This window comes from Ictidomys tridecemlineatus, chromosome 12 (genome assembly GCF_052094955.1).
Source record: "Ictidomys tridecemlineatus isolate mIctTri1 chromosome 12, mIctTri1.hap1, whole genome shotgun sequence".
Classification (NCBI taxonomy): Eukaryota; Metazoa; Chordata; class Mammalia; order Rodentia; family Sciuridae; genus Ictidomys; species Ictidomys tridecemlineatus.
The window spans coordinates 97120030-97131947 of record NC_135488.1 but is presented as its reverse complement, the minus strand read 5'-3'; positions in this window follow the sequence as shown (position 1 = coordinate 97131947).

The following is an 11918-nucleotide window of genomic DNA, read 5'->3' as shown; positions in this document are numbered from 1 at the left end:
GAGTTTTATCGATGTCAGCCCTCTGCCATCTTTATGGTTCACTCTCAGGACATCTAGGATGGTGAACTGAGAAGTGACAAGTGAGCCCCATAAGATCCCCATTGGACCTCCTGGCTACAGGGCTGGGCAGATTTTACCCTTGGACACAGAGAAGCTGAGCCCTTGGCCTCTTAAGCAAGAGACAAGAGAAAACCAACCATCGTCTTTGAATTAAGTGAATGACAAGTTCAAGGACTAGCCTTGGTATTGATTGAGAATTGAGAGAAGCATGGCCAGGGCTCACCTGGTCTTGAGGGTGTGCACACGGCACTTGTAACAGGAGGGTAAGTTGAGGTCACCCCAAAGGAAAAGAATCAGCAGCTTGATCCTTCAGTGTTTCCATGCTTAGCCTGAATCTTTTCACTGCCAATAACACCTTGGTTTTGCAGTTCATTGCTGCTCTGCCACACTTGACTGATGACTTTAGGAGGGGACAGAAGTGTCACTCTCAGAAGTGAAGGAAGTTGGGCAAATCCTAGCCAGGCCATGGAAGAAGGCATGGCTTCTTCATGCTGCCTGAAAGTGGAAGGAGGGTGTCTTAGTCAATTTTCTGTTGCTATAAGAGAGTACCTGAGACTGAGAGATTTGTACATAAAAGAGGTTTATTTTGGCTCATAGTTCCCGAGTCTGGGAAGTCCAAGAACATGGCACCAGCATTTGTTTGGTGTCTGGAAAAAACACTGTGCAACTTCAACTCATGGTGGAAAGTAGAAGGGAAAGTGGTGTGTGCAGGGAAGAGAAGACACAGGGGCTGCCTTATTTTATAACAGCTGGCTCTCTAGTTACTAATCCAGGACTGAGAGAGTAAGAACTCCCAAGAGAAAGGCATTAATCCTCCTCTTCACTACCTAGCCATCTCTTAAAGGCCCTACCTCCCAACACTGCCACATGCCAATCAAATTTTAACAAGTGTTCCGGAGGGACAAACTGTATTCAAGTCATAGCAGAGAGGGTCCAAGAGCCACACGGGCTGGTACATGGTGGACTCAGACTTGATCTGCAGTCTTTAAGCAGCTTAGAGGAGGGGTCTTGTCGGTTCCTTGTCAACCTAGACTTCCTGGAAGATGACTTGGGTCGCCTGTGATTTTCCTCTCATAGTCCTGAGACTATCTGAAATAAGGGACGGTCCTTACAGATAAGCAGTGCACTGCTTCCCTGCTAAATCCATCACATCAGAAAAGGGCTTCTGGTGAGGCAGGAGCAGCCGGCCATTCAACTGGCCCCCCAGGCCGTCTGGGGCAGCCAGACTGTGTTAGAGGGGGATGTTGGCAGGACCACACTTCTTCACTGGGGTCTTCCAGGACCATCCCTGGTGCCCCCTCCGGCCTGGGGCCAAGTTCCACATGACGTTTAAGGAGTCACTGTGCCATGAAGCCTTCATAAACTCCATCAACTCAGGGCCAGGCACAAGAGCCAGCTGAAGGACAACGGAGAACAAAGTTCCACAAAGTCAGGATGTTCAATGGGCTTACCATTGTGTCTTCAGGGAAGAGCCGTGTTTGGCAATCGGTTCTTAATGAACATTTGTTGAGTGAATAAATAAAAAAGGACGTGTGTCTTTTGGCCACTGCCAGGTATGGTTCAGCTCCCTCTGAGGGGGTGTCCCTGCCTTGAGTGGGCCTGGCAGCAGAGCTCATCTCAGTACCACGCCCCACCCTGGAGGCTAGAAGAGAAAGGGATCCAGAGCCGAGCATTCAGGCCTGACTGGCTGGCACTGTCAGCCGTGGCCTGTCAACCCCCTATTTAAAGCTCACAATGTCTGCTCTTGTTCCACCGTTAGAGCTGCCATGACTGAGCATTCAAACCCAAACCAGCTGCTCTGAAGAGCAGTAATTAAGTCAGCAGACCATGATGTCTGCATGCAGCGCCTTTCACACCTGTCTGCCAACAGCGGGGTTACTGGGGGAGAGAGATGTTGTCTGTGCCTAGATTAGTAGGCACCCTACGAAACTGTGCAGAGGACCTGGGGCAGTTGGGGGGGGGGCAGGAGGTGGTCGGCCACGTGCAGGCCAGCTTCTAAACCCACACAGCAACTTGCTGGCCTTCCTTTGGGGGGTCATGTGGCAAGCTCAGGATGAGAAGTTATGGGGCTGTGGGTGGGGCTGGAGGAAAAGAAGCCCCGGCTGTCAGCAAGAGTCTGTGGTGTCAGCCAGGAATATTGCTTATTTAATATTTGTGGGGTGCATCTGTGTAACAGGGACCACACTGATGTCCTTGTCTCTTCGTTTGCTCCTATGTGGCCGGACTTTAGCAGTTTGCCCAGAGTGAGGAAAGCACAGCTGTGCCTACCAGAGACATTCTGGAAAGATTGTTTTTCATAAGTGAGATGACAGCCCCGATTAGAAGCTGTCATGAGATGAGAAGCTCTTCTGCCCAGCTCCCCTCTCCCTGACAGTGCTCCGAGATCTATCCTGCATGGTGTCCTAGGTTCGAAGCATCAGGCTGGGAGGGGCAGAAAGGAGAAGGGTGGTCAGAAAGGAGGGCAGTGTGTGAATTTCCTCCCTCCGGACCCCCTGCCGCTTTCCGTAAATATATCCAGCCTGGAATTCCTGCTCAGCTGATTGTCCCGGAAAAGAAAAAAATAGCCATGGAGCTCCTGCTGGGCCCCCACTCTGCTTCAGATCCCATAAACACCAGGATTAAAAATACCAGGGGCGCTTGAAAGGGCACCTCACTCACCAGAGCCCTCCCAGGTCAGAGACGGAGCAGCCCTCCAAGAGAACGCTGAGGCTGGTGGACTCCAGCCAGGGCCTGGGGCACCTCTGCACCAGGGGCTTTGGTGAGGAAAGCCAGAAGCAGGGGTGTCTCTGGATCCTGGAAGACCTGAGATGATGTGCATACAGAAGGCCTGTGGGTCCCTACTTAGAATGGAACCCACAATAAAAAGTAGGAAAGGGCCAATTGTTGTCACCAAGTGGGGAAGTGGTTGCCTTTTCTACTCCAATGGCTCCATCAGGACTGTAGCCGCCAGGTCCTTCCTGAACTTTCCAAGACACCAAGGAGCGGACTAGTCTTGCTCCTCGAGAGGGAGGGACTGGGGTGCCAAGGAAAGTTTCGATCCTATAGAGCAAGCAGTGATTGAAAGAGAAAGAGACGAACAGAAACACACACACACACAGAGAGAGAGAGAGAGAGAGAGAGAGAGAGAGAGAGAGAGAGAGAGAGAGAGAGAACACATCCAGGTAGGCAGTCATGAAATTGGGCTGAAAGGTCTACATGGAGAAGGTTATAGGTAGATGTCCCCTGGGCTGGGAGGACACCGTGCACCTTTCCTGAGTACAAGATGATCTGAGTCCTACCTGCAATGGTTTTTTGTATTCCAGAGGAGCCTTTCTCAAAATATAGAGGTAAACGCAGCCGCGTGTCTTGGTTAAAGCTACAGCTGGTCCAGCCCTGAACCGCAGGAGGAGGTGGGGGCGGGGAGGACAACCTTCAGCGCCAGGTAGTCCATCTGGGTGTCTCTTGGTGCTCTTTGGCCTGAGGTTGACAGTAAAGGAAAACGAAGCAGTCCTGGGGAGAAGCTGCTTCCAGAGCTCCTAAGACTAGGATCTGAGCGGCACAAAGGCTGGGCCCTTATAGATGCTCTGATGAGTTGCCAGGTCCCGGCTCAGCACTGAAGGACTTGTTCCCTCGGCTGCTGGAAGTGCTTCCAGTTGATAGCCCCTTAGAACTGCCTCGATAGAGTACAGTCACCTGGATCAAAGTCACATCATCTTCCCAGGTCATCTGCGTCCAGTGACTGGCTGGCCCAGGGGTAGTAAAGCCCTGTACCTTTGCCAAGGCTCGAGACAGAGCCCAGCAGCAGCTTTATTTGGAAGAGAGTAGGGAAGTGGGTCTGGCCTAGAAGCCCAGGGAGGAAAGAAGACCAAAAAGAGAGGAGAGGCGAGTCCATGGGATCCCTCGTGCTTCACCTGGTCACCCTTTGCCGAGCTACCTCCCCAGCCCTCCTTATTTTATTTTTGAGAAGGGTCTCTCTCACTAGGTTGCCCAGGCTGTCCTGAGGCCCATGAGCTTCCTGCCTCAGCCTCCTGAGTCAGTGGGATTCCAGGAGTGCACCACTGCATTCGGCTTGAGGTTTACCCGAGATCATGTGCATGAAGCCCTTGGCAGCGTGCCTAGCACACGGGTACCGCTCAACTGACTTCCTGGTTATCCCACTCAAGTGTAATGTCAATGCGGATATGAAAGACAGAAAATCAAGTACAACATGAGGGATGTGGCATTCGGGATGCAATAGTCACGGGCCATCTCTTCACACGCCAAGAAAGTACAGGGAAACCAGAAATGCTGCAAGACGGTCAGGGCAACAAAGCCACCTTTGAGTCTGGTGATCCATGTGACCCTGACCCTGAGCCCTACAGTCCTGCCTGAGCCAGGGGAGGGCACACAGAGATAAACCCAATGTCGCTTAGTGAAGGGTGTCCCAGGTTTAGCAAGCCAGGGTCCTGGGGGTGAGGGGTCAGGTACATGGGCCCTCCTCCCGCTGTGCCCTCCGCCCCCAAGTGCCCAGGCCTGCTCCACAGGCTGCCTCCCCTTCCAGGCCACCATGCACTCATAAGAAGCTCAGCCTTGCCTGTGACCAGAAGCTCAGAGACAAGAAAACAAGGCTTTTCTCTCTCTCTCTCTCTCTCTCTCTCTCTCTCTCTCTCTCTCTCTCTAACAGCTGTGAACTCTCTTCTTTGTTTCCCCGAATCACCAGGTCACCAGGAGGCTTTTTTGTTTTTCTTTCTCTCCTTTGTGCTTCCTTGGAGACAACAGAGCCCCTGGGGTGTAGCCTGTGTGTCCAGTGTGAGCCTGCAGGATAACTTTGGATCCCAAGTCTCCAGTGTTTCTTTGGAGAGGCTGAGCAAGGCTCCCTGTGCATTATTCAGTTCTTTCTCTGCAGAAGGAACTGAAAACAGCTTCTCTGAGTGTCCAGAGGCAGCCCCCGGAGCTGGAAACGATAATGGGGGCTGTGTTTGTGTTGTGTGTGTCTCACCCTTCCTTCTTGGGGCTGCCATGCATTATTAAGTAGCCTGAGTCAGAACCAGTCCTGAGACTTCCTGGAACCTTCCTCACTCAGTCACTGCTAGCAACTGTCTAGTGCAGCCAGCTGACAGGGAGTCATTACTCCATCTATACGACCTTCACCTCTGCTCACTCACATCCTCCTCACTTGGAGGTGGGTTAGGGGTGTGGAGTGAGCCTTCTCTCCAGAAGCAAAGCCCTCTGCTCGGGAAAGCTGTTGTTTCCTCCATGATGCTTCGAAAGCTTGCAAGTGGAGTAGGCTGTCACCTCTAGCGACCTTCACTGTGTCCTCTGGCACATCACCACTAAGTGAGGTGTTGAATTTCATGACCTTTTTGATGTCTTCTTTTTTTTTTTTTTCCAGGGTGGGACGGGTACCAGGGATTGAACTCAGGGGCACTGGACCACTAAGCTACACCCTCAGCCCTATTTTGTATTTTATTTAGAAACAGGGTCTCCCTGAATTGCTTAGTGCCTCCTTTTTGCTGAGGCTGGCTTCAACCTCAAGATCTTCCTGCTTCGGCCTCCTGAGCCTCTGGGATTATAGGCGTGCACCACCATGCCTGGCCTCTTTGATCTCATCTTGATCCATCTTTAAATGCATTCCCCAATGACATTAGCATTATCTTGTAGAAGTTTCTGCCATGATGGGAATGTTCACTAAATGCTACCCTGCCTAATAATGGCAGCCAGCAACTTCATGTGGCCTTTGAGCCCATGAAATGTGATCAGTGCAGCCCAACAACATTTTAAAATTTCATTTCATTTAATTAATTGACTTTTAAGCAGCCACAGGAGCTGGAGGCTACCATGTTAGACATCACAGGCCTAAGCTTCTGGATTCTGCCTCTTTAAACCTGTCCTGTAGACTCTATCTGAAAGTTATAATTAATGCATATCCACCCATGCCTCTGCATTTCCCCAGTTTCCACCCTGGGCTGAGCCACCATTATCTCTTGCCTAGGAAGTGACCAAGTTTCCTCCTTGGTTTCCCTTCTCCAACTTTAGCCCCCTAGAATCCTTTTGTTTACTGTACAAGAGATGAAACACAGAGCCCCTCACATGCTAAGCAAGCGCTCCACCACCGAGATGCACTTCCAGCCTTTTTAATTTTATTTTGAGGCAGAGTCTCACTAAGTTGCCAACGCTGGCCTTGAACTTGTAATCCTCCTGCCTCAGGCTCCCAAATCACTGGGATTATGACATGCACCACCATGCTCAGTCCTAGGATCCATTAGCTACAGTGCAGAGTGGTTTTAAAACAAAAATGATGAAATTTCTCCTCTTGAAACTCTTCAACAGACATAATAAATGAAACTATCATGTATAATTATAGTGCACCAATAAAAAGTATGGCATTTTGCAAAGTACTAAGGTTTTTGTGGAGTGAAAGTTAAATTTGAGTAACTGTAACTAATTTAATTCAGCTTATATGTTTTGGCTGGGTAAGCATAAAAGTGTGTATTTTTATAACTTTATTTCATGTTTATTTGCATTGTGGTTTTTCAAGTACGCTGAAATTCATTTTTACTTGAAAAAAAAATCAGTCTCCTGGTTAAATATTTTTCCTAATAACATTTAATTCAAAAATAAACTTATAATATGTAAAATAATTAGCTGTTATTCAGAGAAGCTTGAGCTTGTACGGTTATTACAGTGCTAATTATTTCCTTTCTTGATTCAGTGGCATTAAGACAAATGGGCCAAAATTTCAGGACATATGAAAATTATAGGCTTTATAATTTTTAACAAAGACTATTTTTTTCAACAAAGTCTCAATGGCTTCCTTCACTGTTTAATTAACCATGTGTATTTTTAACTCCTGGGTATTTGTGAAGCTATACCTAAATTTTTATTGACTTATCATAATGAAAATTATTTTCATGAATCAAAAAAAAAAATCTTCAACAACTTCCCCACTGCAATAAAATTGAAAACCCCTCAAGAGGCTTATAGGTGCCTGCACACTCAGCTTGCTCTCTGCACACTCAGACCTGCTCCCTGCACACTCAGCCTGCTCCCTGGACACTCAGCCTGCTCCCTGCACACTCAGCCCTTCTCCCTGCACACTCAGCCTCCTCCTGCACATTCATCCCTGCTCCCTGCACATTTAGCCCTGCTTCCTGCACATTCATCCCTGTTCCCTGCACACTCAGCCCTGCTCCCTGCACACTCAGCTTGCTCCCTGCACACTCAGCCCTTCTCCCTGCACACTCAGCCTCCTCCTGCACATTCATCCCTGCTCCCTGCACATTTAGCCCTGCTTCCTGCACACTCAGCCTGCTCCTGCACATTCATCCCTGTTCCCTGCACACTCAGCCCTGCTCCCTGCACACTCAGTCTGCTCCTTCAAGCCCTCAACCCTCCTCACTCTCCACCTTGCACCCCTGCACTCCCGCCTCTGGAAGCTGCCAATCCTTTTTCTGTTTGCTCTAGAGCTGTGCTGTCCAATACAGTGGTCACTAGCCACATGTGGCTGTTTAATATGTATACATTTAAATTAACTAAATTTATTTAAAAATTCAGCTCCTCAGTCACACTAGACACATTTCAAGCTCTCAATAGTCACATGCGGCCAGCGGTTACCATGTTAGACAGGAAAATACAGAAAATTTCCATCATCACAGAAAGTTCTTTTGGTTAACACACTTCTAGAACATTCTTCCCCTCATTCCTACCCATTCTTCAAGTCTCGGTTTACATATCACATTCCCACAGAGGCCTTTCTGACCCTCCAGTCTAAATTAAGATTCCCTGCTTGCTTTCTCACACAGCCAGCCATTTCCCTCTTCAGTTCTCACAAATGTTTGTAAAGTGAGCGCTTGGTGTGTAATAATTTCTAGGATGGCATCTTTTGTTTACCCATCAATCCCCAACCCCTGTCTCCTTGTGTGTCGCCTAGTAGGAGCTCATTCTTGGGGTGAATGAATGCAAGAACCCAGGGATAGATGGAGCACTGCCTGTTGTTTACCTGCCTCAAGAAGCGCACAGTGAAGTAAGAGCTCAGGAGCCTCAGGCCCTGGGATGACATCCTGACCTCTGCACTTACCTTTAGCCTTTGACATTTAACCACTGAGAGCCATTACCTCCTCCTGTGTAAAGAGGAAATGTTCCTGCCTCTCAGGCTGCTGTTGAAAAGAGTTGTGTGGGATAATGTGTGTATATCACTTGGTATGCCCTTGGTGCCTCATGTATGTGCATTTCTTTCTCTTCCTCAGCTCTCCTGTCTCCTTGCATCTTTCTCCAGAATCCCCTTCCTTGTCCAGTGCTTCTCTGGCCCTGACTGTTAATTCCCTCATTCCTACACCCATCACCCTCAAAGAGATCTTTAGTCCCCTTTAAGCTGCCATGACTGAAAAGTCAAACCAAAAATGTCCCCACCCCGACTGGGCCCTTCTTCACCGTCTTCCCTGTCTCTGGTTACATAAGCCAGCCTGCACTGCCTCCCACCCAGAGCTCACAGAGGCAACTCCTGTCCTGGAAGCACTCAGAAGAGCAGGTGCACACGGCACCTATTATAGAGTGGGCCTTTTTCTTTCTTGGGTATTTCCAGCAGTTTGAATCTGTGGACCATTTACCCCAGCAATCTCTCCAGTGCTTGTTTAAAATACAGATTCCTAGGCCTATGAAATCTCTGGGACCTGCGACACTTCATTTTCAATAACCAGCTCAAATGATTCTGTTGCTGTCATTGAAGCTTCTTGGGGGTATCATATTTATCCCCATGGAATGCCTGAAGGATTTTTCTGATTAGTCACTTGCTGGTCCTTCCTTAATTTTTACATTAAAAGATCATTTACCAGCCGTGTGCAGTGGCACATGCCTGTAATAGCAGCAGCTCAGGAGGCTGAGGCAGGAAGATCGAGAGTTCAAAGCCAGCTTCAGCAAAAACAAGGCACTAAGCAATTCAGTGAAACCCTGTCTCTATATAAAATACAAAATAGTGTGGGGATATGACTCACTAATCAAGTTCCCCTCAGTTCAGTCCCTAGTACTCCCCCAAAATGAGATCATTTTCCAAATCCTATTTAGTGAATTATCAAAGTAATTATTATTATTCGCAACTCATAACTCACAAGCTGTAGTTTGCATCTGAAATGTCTCCCAAAGGCCATAGGTCCCCAGTCAGCAGCACCATAGGGAGGTAGTGGGTTAAGAGGTAAAAACTATTGGGAGGAAGTTAGGTCATTGAGGGGGAAGGCCGTTAATGAGGATATTGGGACCTTGGCCTCTTCTTCTCTCTCCTATGCTCTCTGGTTGCCATGATATGAACAGACTTTCTCAGCCACAGTCCTGCCATGATGTACTTGTGCTACCACTGGCCCAAAGTGACAGAGCCAAGCATCCATGGATTAAAACCATGAGCCAAAATAAACCTTTCCTTTGTTTAAGCTAATTATTTCAGTATTCTGGCCCCGTGAGAGAAAGTTGACAAACACATAACACGGGAACTTAGGTTTACAGTGAACCACAACCTACTGCTAGAAGGCAGCCATGCAGGACCAGACTTCTATGAGGTACATGTCCCCAAAGGTCACTGCAAGTCCCCTTTTCCATCTAGAAGAGCTCGCTGTAATCAGAGGACCATCACTATTATCCTGAATTTGTAATAATTTTACATTACTGCTGCTTTTTCTTGAAATCGAATGGTGACATATGGTCAGTATGTTACTATGGATTTGCTTTGCTCTGAGTGATCTGGTAAGTCCTGTGAAGTGTAGGGATGCAGATTGACATCAACACAAATTAGAGCCTACACATTCCCAATAACTAGATTTAAGACAGGCATCTTGCTGGGCAAATATAAATAACCTCAGAGCTAACACAGATGCATGCATCTATAATTTCTCCAAAATTTGCTTTTTATTGATACTGTATTGTGTTAATCAGGTGCATTCTCCATGTGAAGCTGTAAGGTAGAGTGGGGAATGAGGGGGTCCTGCAGAGAGGTTGACCAGCCAGGGCCAGGTTCTGAGCATAGAGCCTTGGTGAGTCCTTCCCTTTAATTGCCTTGGGAAGAAAAAGACATATTCCCTTGAACCCTAGGCCCATGTCCTTCCGTCAGAAATGCCAGTTCCTCAGGTCCCTTCCTTGGCCCTCACTGAGTTCTCCTCTTAACTCTGCCCTCAGACGCCCCCTGGATAGGCACAGCGGGGCTGCACGGGGAAGTTTCTCTGGCCCTCAGCAATAAGCAGTTGGCAGCATCTCCAGCCCATATCTCCTGTCCTCTCCTCCCAGAGGCCCCTTAGACTTACCACTTTCCCACAGGGGAAACCGCAGAGCATATAAGCAGCCCAGCGCTGGCTGCAGATCTTCCCAGGAAACTTCGCAGGGGTTCCAGAATGGCCCCCACATATTACTTCCCTGTCTCTGGTCAGGTGCCATGCTGGACTCACATGTGGACCTTAACCCCCCACACTGTGCAGACCTGCGAGGTGGGGCTTCATACAGAGGAGAGGGTTGAAGGTCTGAGGGTGCAATGCCCCCCCACACACCCGGGAGCCCTCCCTGCGGGACCCTATGGAGGGGGGGTCAGCCCCTGAACAGCCTCTCTTGGGCATTTCTTTCTGTTTTTACTGTCTTCCTTCATTTCTGTTAATGTTAACATATCAAGATCTTAGTTTGCAAGTCTAGAACACATTTTTTTAAAAAAATTGAAGATCATTTATGTATAATGAAATTCACAGCCCCCCCTTTTTTTGGGGGGGTGGTACCAGGGGCATTTGACCAGTGAGCCACATTCCCAGCCCTATTTTGTATTTTATTTACAGATAGGATCTCGCTGAGTTGCTTTGTGCCTTGCTTTTGCTGAGGCTGGCTTTGAACTCACGATCCTTCTTTCTCAGCCTCCTGAGCTACTGGGATTACAGGTGTGCACCACCACACCTGACAATAACAAAATGCACAGCTAGTAACTGCACCAATTCAATGAGTTTGGATAGATGCATAATTCCATCAACATACCGAATGCTTCCATCACCCCAGAAGGATTCCTATGACCTTCCCAATCAATCTCCACCCTCCAGGGGAAACAGCTAAAAAGTTTAAAGTATTGTGGTTTGTGCAGTTTGTTGGGGTGGCTGGAAGCAGGAGGCAACAGCAGGAGCTGGTGACCTGCAGGCAGCACTAATATCGCCACCGCCCCCCATGGAGCAGGGAGCAAGGCTTTGTTCTTTCAAGCTTCAAACCATTTGTTGCTTTCTTTCCTTCCAAAAGAAACAACTTCCCAGAGAGTGTCCCAGCAGGCTCCAGCATGTCTCCCTGGTGTCACAAGGCTCAGGAGCCTGCCAACCCCACACACCTGGGGCCTCCCCGTCTTGCCCTCCACTGTGTTTGACCGCAGGTGCTCCGCTGCCTCCCGCTCCTCCTAGGAGCCTGCCCCAGTGTTTCAGCATCAGCACCTGCACCTTTTCTTTGTCTACCAAAAGGCCCCACCTGGAGCCCTCAATGCCGCTGAATCAAGTTGAGGACAAAACAATAAGGGTGGTTCTGCCAAGGCCCCCCCATAAGGAAACTGGGAAAAGGGCCAGTCATCTTACCAGCTGTATCTACACCCAGGCTCTTCTCCGCATTCTTGCTGACCTGATGACATCCTGTTTAACATGCCCATAAAAACAATCCTTGTTATGTTCATCTCAGCCTTGCTAATAGTAAAACAACTTGGGAACAGGCCAAAATGTCAACATGGGGAGACTCGGTGAGATAAACTGTGATGCCATTCATGCAACAGAGAGTTATGCATCCATTAAAAATAACATGGAGGAAGAACATTAATAGACACAGAGAGCCGGGAGGAAATACTGTCGAGTTTTAAGGGCCTCTCACCAAACACCAAAGTGTTCAAAATTGTTTGGAGTGTTGGGATCACGGGT